A 12,254-nucleotide genomic window follows, 5' to 3' on the forward strand; every position below is an offset into this window, starting at 1 on the left:
CCCCTAAAAAGATAATTTCCTGGTTTCTACCTCCCAACGAGCTTGAATTACAGGCCTGAGCCACTGTGGCCAACCAAAATTTTATAACCGTTTCAAGTTCTTCTTTTTATCTTATATATAGCTGAATACTCTCCTCAAAGTGCTTCTTTTTAAGGCAAGCTTTGTTCCCCCAACCCCAACAGTGTGTTTTTAAGACATTCTCTTCACCACCCAAGCCATCCCCAAAAGACTTCCCATCTGCACTGCCCACCCTATGCTATACATGTGGAAAGCCAAGGACAGGGCAGCTTGTCACTGGACATCAGCTTGGACATCATTGTAGCTGCTCCCTTGTGAGTAGAGCCGAGTTCTGCCATCACAAATAGTTCCATATCTCTGAGCAATGAGAAGGGCTCCAGTGCTTTTTGGTTCCATGGTTTTGACACTTACCGTCTTGCACATCCCATAACAGAGCAAGAGCTCGGGGGTACGTATTTTGTTTAGATTGAGAAAGATATGCCAAAAGGAAAGCTCTGCACATACGTTCTAGATTTAAAAGCCATCAAGAGGAAACACAAGCAGAAGCTTGATAGCTTTAAGATTTCAGGTAAGTAGAGTGCCTGCTCTGTACCAGGAGTTCCTCAGAGCATCTCCGCCCACAGCGTTGGAAAATTGCTATGGCCTGTCTAGGTCCAGTGCCCCCCCACACACAAAAAGGCATGCATCATAAACTTATATCTCAGTGTAACCGTGCCAGGAGGTGGGGCTTACTCAGAGGTGTAATAGGTCGAAAAGGCTCTATGATGGTGAATGGGTTAATGCCAAGATTCAAAGGGCTTGTGGCTTCTTGGTCTCAGGTTCTTTGCCCTTCCGCCTTCTATCTTAGGATGATGCGGCAACTCTTCCGCTCTCACCACGTGTAGGTTCTTGATCTTGGACTTTTAGCATCTAAAATTATACTATGAGGAAGATAAAAATAGGACTAGGTAACTTGAGGGGACTGGTGGAGTTTGGAGGGCTGAGGGAAAGGACTGACCAGCATGAAATGGATCAAGATGCAATGCACTCACAAATTGGTTGGTGAATTGAAAGGTTTTTTTTTTTTTTTTTTTTTTTTTTTTTTTTTGCCAGTCCTGGGCTTGAGCTCAGGGCCTGAGCACTGTCCTTGGACTTTCTCAAGGCTAGAGCTCTACCACTTGAGCCTCAGCACCACTTCCGGCTTTTTTCTATGTATGTGGTACCGAGGAATCGAACCCGGGTCTTCATGCATGCTAGGCAAACACTTTAACCACTAGGCCAAACTCCCGGCCCAATTGAAAGTTTTTTTATCCCACTCCTTAACAAAGAAATCAATCTGTTCTTATTATTATTTAACCATCCTCGGGTATTGTTAGAGCAGCATAAAAAAGACTAAGACAGAAATAGTGTACATTATTTTTCAGGAAAAAAGGTGTGTTTACTAATATGTGGATACATCAATATATGTAGACATGTATTTGTTTGGTTGTGTGTATGTGTGTGTGTGTTGACAACAAATCCAATTAGCACATAATTACTGAACAAGCTAGATAAAAAAAATGTCTGGGGTCTGATTTGGTCTATAAACCACTGGTTTGTAAATGTAAGAATTTTGCACTTTGAGACTCTCTAAAAAGTACAAAGTAAACATGCAAGCCATAAATTTAAAAAAGAAAGAACAAATGCCTACAAGTAATTGGCATTATAGTTATGTATACCACCTGTTACCATAGGTCCATAAAGACATGGGGATATTTACATTTCATGCATTTGCTAACATGTTGTCAAGGTATCAGAGACACCTGGCAGAGGGAAAGGTTTCTAGAGGCTAGGATAGATACAATGCTCAACTCTTGGATAATATTCATTGCCTAGAACTCAGCCCAGTGGCCCAGGGATAAATCTGAATTGCAGTTTCCTCCTCCTCCTCACATTTCAGTTATTAGATAAAGCTTACCAATACTGATTCAACTCTTTCCTATGAATCCACTATTCTCTCATATGCAAAACAAGTTTGTGTAGAAAATCTACCCTTCCTACTAAACACAGAAGACTGAAACATGTTTATATCTCATCAATGGATTCAACTTTGGCTCAAATTGACATCCTTTTATATCAATTAAATAAGATTCTGCACACTGATGAGTGGAAATATGATAGCACTATCTCTAAGTGTTATGGGGCATATAATTTTTCACCCACAAAGTTTTCAGCTATTAAGCCTTCCTTGATATCTCTAGACTCACCAGAGTATAGCAACATACAGGAACATTTTCTATTAAAAAAATTATTGGATGATCTAAAAGTCTAGCCAGAGTCATACTTCACTCAAAACACACGGATAAGAAACAGCACAGGTGTAATTCAAGGAGAGGAAAGTGTCCCCAAAGGGATACTCTGATCATTCATTCATGATAGGGCATATGAAAGGCTCACTGGCTTCCAGAAAGTGACTGTACAAACTGTGAATATATAAGGAAAAAACTTCAGTGAACACATAATCTTACCTCACTTTAGTGCCTTCTTTTTGTCAATTTTCAAGCCTGTGGCCTCAACAAATGGTATTATTAACCCAAGATCATCTAGCTAACAAGAAAAGAACGCAGAGCTCAGGATCTATGTCTTCTGTCGATATATCCAATAGTTTCTCTGCACACTGTATTGCTTCCCCAGATCTGTACAAAGAGAATTCTAAGAACTAATGATATGATTATATGGCAAAATGATCGCCTGGCACATAAGAGCCTGCAACTGAGTGAGAGGGAGAGAGAGAAGATAAGGAGAAAGAAAAGAGAGGGAGTTTTCTTTGCTCTCCCTCCTTGGTAATTAATTCAGTCTTTTCAGTCCAATAAGACTTACCCTCTACACTTTCTTCTTCTCATGGCTATTCTACTAGATACTTCTCCAAATTTATATACAAAAAGCCAGAGAATATGAGTGCAAGTTCTACAGGCAATCATACACCTTGATTTCCAGGTAGGACTGTGTGTTGCAGCTGTCTTCTAATTAACTCAGCTATCAACTCCAGATACGTGATGCAAAAACAAGGTGTTGCTTTCCCATCACCTCCCTTTGAGCACTGAAAATAGTTATGACCCTTTCAATGGAACCCAGTTGTTGCACAAATACTGAAGTGCATGTGTTTATCAACTCAGAAACTGCTCTTGTGGTTTCCAATACATCCTTGCACATACAATAATTCCTTTGATTGCACATTGTTTAGGTTCTAAGAATGCAAAGGGGTGATATTGATCAAGATATATTGTATTCATAAACTTCTTTATTAAATGGAAACTCCTTTGTAAACTACCTAAGATAATAACAATTTAAAAAAATAGTATCTGAGAGAGGGAAAGTGAGAGGGAGAAGGATGTTGAGAGAATGAGGAGGAAGGAGAGAAAATGGTGTCCATGGATTATAGTACCTACAGCCAAGCAGCAACCCAGCAGGGCTACAGTGCTTTCACCACCCAGCCAACTCCAGGATATGCACAGACCACCCAGGTGTACAAGCAACAAAGCTATAGAACTTATGGACAACCTACTGATGTCAGCTTTACCCAGGCTCAGACTAGTGCCACTTACAGGCAGACAGCATATGCAACTTCCTATGAACAGCCTGCCACTGGTTATACTACTCCAACTGCCGCCAGGCATACAGCCAGCCTGTCCAGGGTTATAACACTGGTGTTTAGGACACCACTACTGCTACAGTCACCACCCCTCAGGCCTCTTATGCAGCTCAATCTGCATATGGCACTCAGGCTGCTTATCCTACCTATGGATGGCAGCCCGCCGCCGCCACTGTGCCTGCAAGGCCTCAAGATGGGAACAAGTCTGCCAAGACTGGTCAACCTCAATCTAGCACAGGGGGTTATAACCAGGCCAGCCTAGGCTATGGACAAAGTAACTACAGTTATCCCCAGATTCCTGGGAGTTTACTCCATGCAAGCAGTCACTGCACCGCCATCCTATCCTCCTACCAGCTAGTCCTCTACATGGCCAACCAGTTATGGTTAGAGCAGTTACTCTCAGCAGAACACCTATGGTCAACAAAGCAGCTCCCACTAGCTACCCCACCCCCAACTGGATCTTACAGCCAGGCTCCAAGTCAGTATAGCCAACAGAGCAGCAGCTACAGGGAGCAGAGTTCATTCCGACAGGACCACCCCAGTAGCATTGGTGTTTATGGGAAGGAATCTGGAGGATTTTCCAGACTAGGAGAAAACTGGAGTATGAGTGGCCCTGATAACCCAAGCAGGTGGGAGGAGGGGGATTTGATCATGGAGGCTTGAGCAGAGGTGGGTGGGGAGGAGGACATGGTGGAATTGGCAGTGCGGGAGAGTGAGGTGGCTTCAATAAGCCTGGTGGACCCTCCCACAGATCTCGATGAAGACACTGACAACAGTGCAAGGATTAAATGACAACGTGACTCTTTTTTTAAAAGCTGTAATTAATAGAAGGGTTACATTATATTTGCCAGCTAGAAGATGCATTTCTTCACCAACACTGATAATTCTTCTCATGTTTTTGTCCTCATTTCCTTCCCCCACCCCCTTCCCTCATCTTGTTTTCCCCCTTTCCGATCCTATTTCAAATAAACAAATGAACATATATATACAATATACCAGAAAACAAGGTAAAATACTGTAACAATATGAGATAACCAAGGGATGGCAAAAGAGATGAGAAATAACATAGTACATTAAGGACAACAATCACTCATTATATGGCTTTTGTTTCCATATCCCGGAGGTGCTTTCATTTAGCCTCGTCCTATATGGTCTTTTGTACCTAGGTTTTGAGTTATTGTAATCCCCTGCTAGGGGGATCCTAGATATGTACTAATTTGGTTCTGGCTTACTTCACTTAATGACAACGTGGCTCTTGGTGATCTAGCAGACCCCTTTAAACAGTGCGGGATTGTGAAGATGAGCACGAGAACTGGACCCCATGATCCACATCAACCTGGACCAGGAAACAGGAAAGCCCAAAGGTGAAGCCACAGTGTCCTATGAACACCCGCCAACTGCCAAGGCCGCCCTGGAGGGGTTTGATGGGAAAGATTGCCAAGGGAGCAAACTTGAAGTCTCTCTTGCCTGGAAGAAGCCTGCAATGAACAGCACGGGGGTGGCATGCGCCCGCTGGGACAGAGGGATGCTGCTGCCACTGCGCAGAGGCCTGGGGGCCCATGGCTTCGACAGAGGAAGATGTGAGGGGACAGGGGGATCCCTAGGACCTTTGATGGAACAAATAGGAGGAAGAAGAGGAGGACGTGGAGGACCTGGGACAATGGATAAAGGGGCAGGAGCGCAGAGACCGGCCCTACTAGAGCACAGCCTGCAGAGCCACACTGACTGCCAGATTCATTTTTTAAACCAGAAAATGTTTCAAATTTCTAATTCCATATTTATAATGCTGGTCACCACATTATGCCTGTTCCTTGTCTCTACTTCAGTATTTTTCACCATTTGTGAAGAAACATTAAAACAAATTAAATGGTTTAAAAAAAAACAGTATCTAAGACAAATCTTTAAACATGGGCTGGACATTGGCAGTCGAGGCAGAATGCAAAGCTTAATCTCAATCATTAGACGTACTCAGATTTTGACTTTTGAAGACAGGCTATTGTGTTCAGAAATCTCTTTGCGTTTTAAAGGTTTCTAAGTGTGCTAAGGTATCCTTTCCCTTTAATAGAAGCTCTAGACACTTACCAGAATTTCCCATCCTGAGCCATGTCATAAGCCAGACAGTGCATTGAGGTTTCCCCAGTAAGCTGTCAGCTCAGCTCTTGCTGGTTTACTTAACATCATGGTGACCTGAAGCTGATTTTTCACTGCAGGTAGAGGTCATCACATTGGAAGCTTCCAGCAATTCATCTTATTTCATTCGATTAGCATTGTGATCCTCCTTTCCACATACACAGAGCTGATAGAAGGGACTATGTGTTCCCCAGCTTTGACCAGATTCCTGGCCCTTCGGTGCTGAGTTACTCGTGGAATCCTCAGCACGTGAGTGTGTTGGCTCTGAGAACATCCTTCTTCAGAGAATGATGCCCTCACTTGTTTTTCCTTCAGCAAAAGAAGAGCTTCCTCCTGTGGTAATCCAGCCCCTGCAGTCCCTGTGATTGACTGGCCGATGTGGGGGTGCAAAGGCCCTGTCCCTTTACTTCAATCTTGGGTAATTTAGAAGGGCTATGACCAATCCAGAGTTCCCATTGGGACCAGAGACATATTTAAAACACCTTCTCTGTGGCCCAACTTCCCCAGGATAGGTTCTCTTATACCTCCTTGGGTGTGTTTCCAAGAATATTTCCCAGTAAGACTCCTGCAAGCAAATGTCAGAAGACCATTTTCACAATGGACCTAGACCAAGGAGGTAGAAATGAGGATTCAGGATAACTGGAGCAATAACTTGTGAGTGTATGCATATACAATATATTGATTACTTCCATGTGCCAATTCCGTCCTCAATGCTTTGCTATTAATGTTCCTATCAACTTCAGAACCTGGATTCTATTTTATCCCTATGTCTGAATACAGAAATAATTGATTACATGTGAGTTAATGGACCATATTACAGAGAAATAATTGGTTGGTTTGGGATTTTAATGCCAGCCAAAAGCAACACACAATCATTTAGAAACATCAGGAGAAAAACTAAGGGTGTCGATAGCATAGTGCAATGTGAAAGCCAGTATCCCAGCTTCTATATAAGTGACGAAATGTCTGTACCTCCTATTATGACTGCCTCATCCCCAAAGAGTCCCTATATGGACAGGCTGATTTTCATTACTGTAAAATTATGCATTTTATTTTGGAAGCCAGAAACATGAATCCTATTCCCATGCTGACAATTGGGTTTCAGAATTGTTACATTGAGCAATTTTCACTACTGGAACATGAAAGAATTCTCCAAGGGCTTCTATGAAGGCATTTGCTGATTATAAAAAGATACAGATGACAAGTAGGCTTCCTTTTGGGGCTGGATATTGCCTTGAGATAAGCAGCATAAGAAATGGTGCCTGCGACAAAAAACCAACAGGCTAAAGAGAGCAGAGAGTAAAAAGGAAAAAATGTACATCGTGGATACATTGTTTAGATCCAATCTTAACCAGCTATAGACTTCTCATATCTACAGAGTTCATTTTACACAAAATAATAAGGATATGTGTGTTGTTTTAGCCACAGAGTATGGTAGGGGGTTTTTACATGAAGCCAAAAATACCCTAATTGAACAAAGTCTATTAGACTAGAAGGAAAATGGGGAAAGTTGAAGGTTAATAAAATGAATAAATACAAAATATATAATAGATGACAAGAAATGAGTTGGGAATTTAATAGGTTAAAAACAAGAAAGATAAATGATGAGCAAATAGGAAAGGTCAAATATAAAAGAACGGAAGAATAAAAAGGATTTTACAAATCTTTATAGAACACTGACTCTGCCCAGTCACTAAATCAAATTACACGAAGTAGAAAGTGATTTGTTTCCAAACTTTTTCAGCCATTCATCTGATTTTTGTTTCATAATATCAGCAATCTCTCAAAAACAGTCAGCTTAAATTTAGTGATCCCGTTTTAAGTAACAATTATTATCTCAGCATTAGAAGCTTTATCTTTTAAAGATGGTAATTATATTTTTTCTTATTATTGTTAAGTATTTGAACAAAGGAGTTGCCATTCAACAAAACAGTTCATGAATACAATATATGCTGATCAGTGTCACCCCTCTCAACACTCGGACCCACCCCTTTCTCACTCTTAAGTTTGCACAATATGCATCCGAGTTTCAATTCATCATGTCAATATCTATCTATCTAGATAAATAGATAGATAGATAGATAGATAGATAGATATATTATATAGATGTATATATATATATATATATATATATATATATAGAGAGAGAGAGAGAGAGAGAGAGAGAGAGAGAGAGAGAGAGAGAGAGAGAGAGAGAGAGAGAGAGAGAAAGAGATCTAACTTTCACAGAGGACAGAAAACATGTATCCTTTGTCTCTCTGAGCCTGGCTTACAATTGGATTTTACCCATCATTCTTCCTGATCAGAAAGAATAATATTATGTCATTTGCAGGGACATGGATAGACTTAAAAATTGTCCTTATGACTTACAGAGCCTATAGCTATATCTCTTTGTCTTTAATCTACAGAAGCAAAACTTCAATTAACTTACAAGGATTTTTAAAGTCTAATTCATTGTAAGCCCTCTTATCTCTCAGACATTGTCATACATAAGGATTTGAATATAAATCCCTAACCCCACACCAGAGTTTACAAAATAGGAATCATCAAGGAAAACTTTTACAAATGAAAAAGTAGAGACAGAGCAATCACCTGAATCTCAACATCCCATGGATGAAGTAAGAAGGATATGATCCACAGGCACTCAAACCAAAGTTCTAGTAGTGAGGAGGTGTTGTGAATTGGAAGTTGTGTCTAATCCCAGTGTGATGATATTTTAGAAGTGGACCCTTGGGGAGATGGTGAGGCCACAGGCAGCGGCCCTTGTGAGCAGGATCGGTGTCTTCATAGGAAGAGATTTAAGCGCCAGCTAGCTGCCCTTCTACCATGTGAAGATAAAAGAGTCAGAAGTATGCCAACTAGAAAAGGATTCTCTGGAGAGGGTCTATGAGCAAGCTAGCAACCTGACATCAGACTTCAGCCTCTGGAGCTGTGAGACATACACTCCTGCTCTTGATAAGAACCCCACATATGACATTTTTTTATAGTGATCCAAACCAACCAACACTGGTAGCTTCCTATCATATAAGTCTACAGCCAGGATGTACCTTGTATCTGTGTAGAAATAGAAGATTCAGGCATTCTGTCTTGATGACTCAGATTCCCTGAGTTCTTTCCCACTATGCAACCACAAGGGAGGAATAACTGCCCCTGTAAAGCTATCCATCAACTTTGACTCTTGGCAAGAGATGAAGGAGGGCATTCAGAATCAGTTAGAAGTAGATCCAGAGCAACCAAGCAGTGTCCATCCTCACAGCCACTCTGTCAGAAACTAGGTCAGGGCAAGGTTATAACGTCCACATCCCCATCCACACAGCCCTGTCTTTTCCCACAATTACATGGTGGCCTGTAGTTTCTGAACCTTTATGTTATGGTCTAGTGACTCAAGAAGACTGAACCTAAATGTGAGCATACACATTCAGAAATAAAGATGGCTATTTTTCCTCAAATATGTGGCTCTCTACATCAAATATGAAAGTCAATTTTTATTGTTATTGTAAAGGTGATACACAAAGGGGTCACAGTTATGTAAGTCAGGTATTGAGTACCTGACTTTTTAAACAGTATCATCTCTTCCCTTACTTTCTCTTAGTTTTTTTCCTCCTAACCCTTTTTCCCACAAGTGGTATAGTTCATTTTCAACATAGTGTCTAGTGAGTATCACTGCTGCATTTGTTCACCCTTTCACCTACCATTTCTGTGCTCCCCAATACCTGCCACAAAACAGATAAACATACATACAAGACAAAAAGCACAGATATCAACAACAGTGACAATGGATATAATAAAAACAAAAAGCAAAATAACAAAACATTTCTTGTTTCCATTTCTTGGTATTTGTCTAGCTAAATATCATTTTATATGATCACACAAACATAGTTACTGAGCCTTTGTGATCCTCTCCTAAAACTAGCCTTCTTTGGTCTCACTGTGTGAATGTCTAGAGTCCTGTTTAATTTGTCATGTGCGAGTGTATCTTTTTGTCTTTCACCATCCTGTATGTTTACTTGTAAGTAGAATTTGCCTATAAATCTACAACAAATGAAGGAAACCCTACAACATATGTTTCTTTGAGTCTGGCTTACTTTGCTTAGTATAATTTTTTCCAAGTCTTTCCATTTCCTTACACATAGTGCAATACCATTCTTTCTGATGGAAGCATAGAATTCTGCTGTGTGTATATATACCACATTTTTTTGATTCACCATCCATTGAGGGCCATCTGGGTTCATTCTATAGCTTGGCTATGGTAAGCATTGCTTCAGTGAACATGGTTGAGCTGATAGCTTTAGTGTGGCTTAATTTGTCGTCTATTGGATAAGGCCCAGGAGTGGGGTTGCTGGGTCAAGGGGAAGCTTTATGTTTAGTCTTTTAAGGAACTACATACTGCTTTCCAGAGTGGTTGAACAGTTTACATTCCCACCAACACTATTCTAGAGTTCCCTTTAAGCTACTTCCCCACCGAATCAGTTATTACTAATTTTCTTGATAATGGCCATTCTACCGAGGGTGAGGTAAAATCTCAATGTTTTGACTTGCATTTCTTTTATGGCTAGAGATGTTGAACATTTCTCCATGTGTCTAGGCCATTCTTACTTTGAGAAGTCTCCCTTTAGGCTTTTAGTCCATTTATTAATTGGGTTATTTCTTTGAGGGTATATTTTGGAGAAAGATAATATTCTACACTATGAGTATATTTTGGATATAAGGCCCTTGTCTGATGCATAGCTAGTAAAAATTTGCATCCATTCTGTGTGCTTCCTATTTATCTTTCTAGCCACATTCTTTGCCATGTAGAAACTCTGTCATTTGGTGCAATTCCATTGATGCAGACTTTCAGAGATTTGTTGTGATACTGGATCTTAGCAGTTTTGAATCATGCCTAGAACCCTTGTGTTTCCCTTACCCCTTCCTGTCATATTTCCATGGTATCTAGCCTTACACTGAAGATTTTGATTCCTTGTGAGTTGATTCTTGTGCAAGGTTATATATAAAGATCTAGCTTCAGTTTTCTGCATGTGTCATAGCCAATTTGAAAAATCCATTTTACTGCTATAATTCTGGATTCTGAAAGTGCTATGCCATGGAGAACACGGTGCCCAGTGCAAGAAATCCATTTCAAAAAGCTGGCCTGAAGTTCCTCAAAAGACTAAACATAGAGCTCCCCTATGACCCAGCAATTCCACTACTTGGCATTTACCCAATCATCCAGAAACAAGGGCATACTAAATCCACTAGCACAATGATGCTCATTGCAGTACTATTTACCATAGCAAAGATATGGAACCAACCTAGATGTCCCTCAGTTGATGAATGGATCAACAAGATGTGGTATTTATACACAATAGAATTCTATGCTGCTGTCAGAAAGAACGACATTGCCCCATTTGTAAGGAAATGGAAAGACTTAGAAAAAATCATATTAAGTGAAGTAAGCCAGACTCAAAGGAACTTAGGCTCAATGGTTTCCCTCATTCGTCATAATCAGTAGAAACCTTGGGCTCTTCTAGCAGAGATTTACAATAGAGCAAAGCCTAGATACATAAGGCCATATAGCATGGTGCTAAATGAAAGGACCTCCAGGCTATAGAAACAAAAGCCATGTAATGAGTGATTGCTGTCCTTAATGTACTGTTATCTCTCATCTCATATTGTTACAGTATTTCACCTTGTTATCTGATATATTGTATATATGCTTGATTGGTTATTTGAAATAGGATAGGGAAGGGGGAAAACAAGATGAGGGTTGGGGATGGGGGGAGGGAAATGGGGACCAAGACATGGGAAAGGGTGTCAATGTTTGTGAAGTAATGCACCTTCTATCTGGTGAATATAATGTAACCCTTCTATTAATTACAATAAAATATATATATGAAAAAAGGCTGGCCTGAGAGGAACAGATTCCAGTCCTATAACTCATATGTGTATGTGTGCTTATGCATGTATGGATATGCTTATATGTGTAAGTTGACAAACATGCTTATGCCCACACACGTGTATATATGAATGTGCATGTATCCTTATGTGTGTGTATGTATCTATATATGGATGTTTGCGTGTTTGTTTTGTGTATGTGCACATATGTGTGGATATGTGTTTATGTGTGACTATATGTGTATAGATGTGTGTGTCAATATACATATATGTATGAGCGTCTGTGTGTGTGTGTGTGTGTGTGTGTGTGTGTGTGTGGTTTGTGAATGTGCTCTTAGGATGATGAGAGGGGTGAAAAAGAGGACTTCTAGGAGATAGGGACATGGTTACAAAATGAGTTGAGCAAGGCAGCCTGGAGCTACAGCCTTCCCAGAATCTCAGCAATGCCACATGTTCAGCCAGCTGCAATTTCTAGGGTCTCTTATTCAAACTTTTGCTTTCCATTAATTTTTCTGGCCTTTGATTTTGACTGTGGTTTGACAACCCAAAGCAACTCACACCACAGCTCTGGTGTGATTAGTATTAGACATATGAAGAGGTCGGGCCTTTCAGAAATGGTAAA

The 12,254-nt window shown here is 40.5% G+C and overlaps 1 pseudogene; it reads left to right on the forward strand.

The window, feature by feature from the left end:
• The first annotated feature begins 3,398 nt into the window (after nt 1-3,398).
• On the forward strand, nt 3,399-5,328 carry LOC150056966 (RNA-binding protein EWS-like; annotated as a pseudogene).
• Nucleotides 5,329-12,254: the final 6,926 nt, after the last annotated feature.

The sequence above is a fragment of the Megascapheus bottae genome, chromosome 11 (genome assembly GCF_031878675.1).
Source record: "Megascapheus bottae isolate mThoBot1 chromosome 11, mThoBot2.hap1, whole genome shotgun sequence".
Classification (NCBI taxonomy): Eukaryota; Metazoa; Chordata; class Mammalia; order Rodentia; family Geomyidae; genus Megascapheus; species Megascapheus bottae.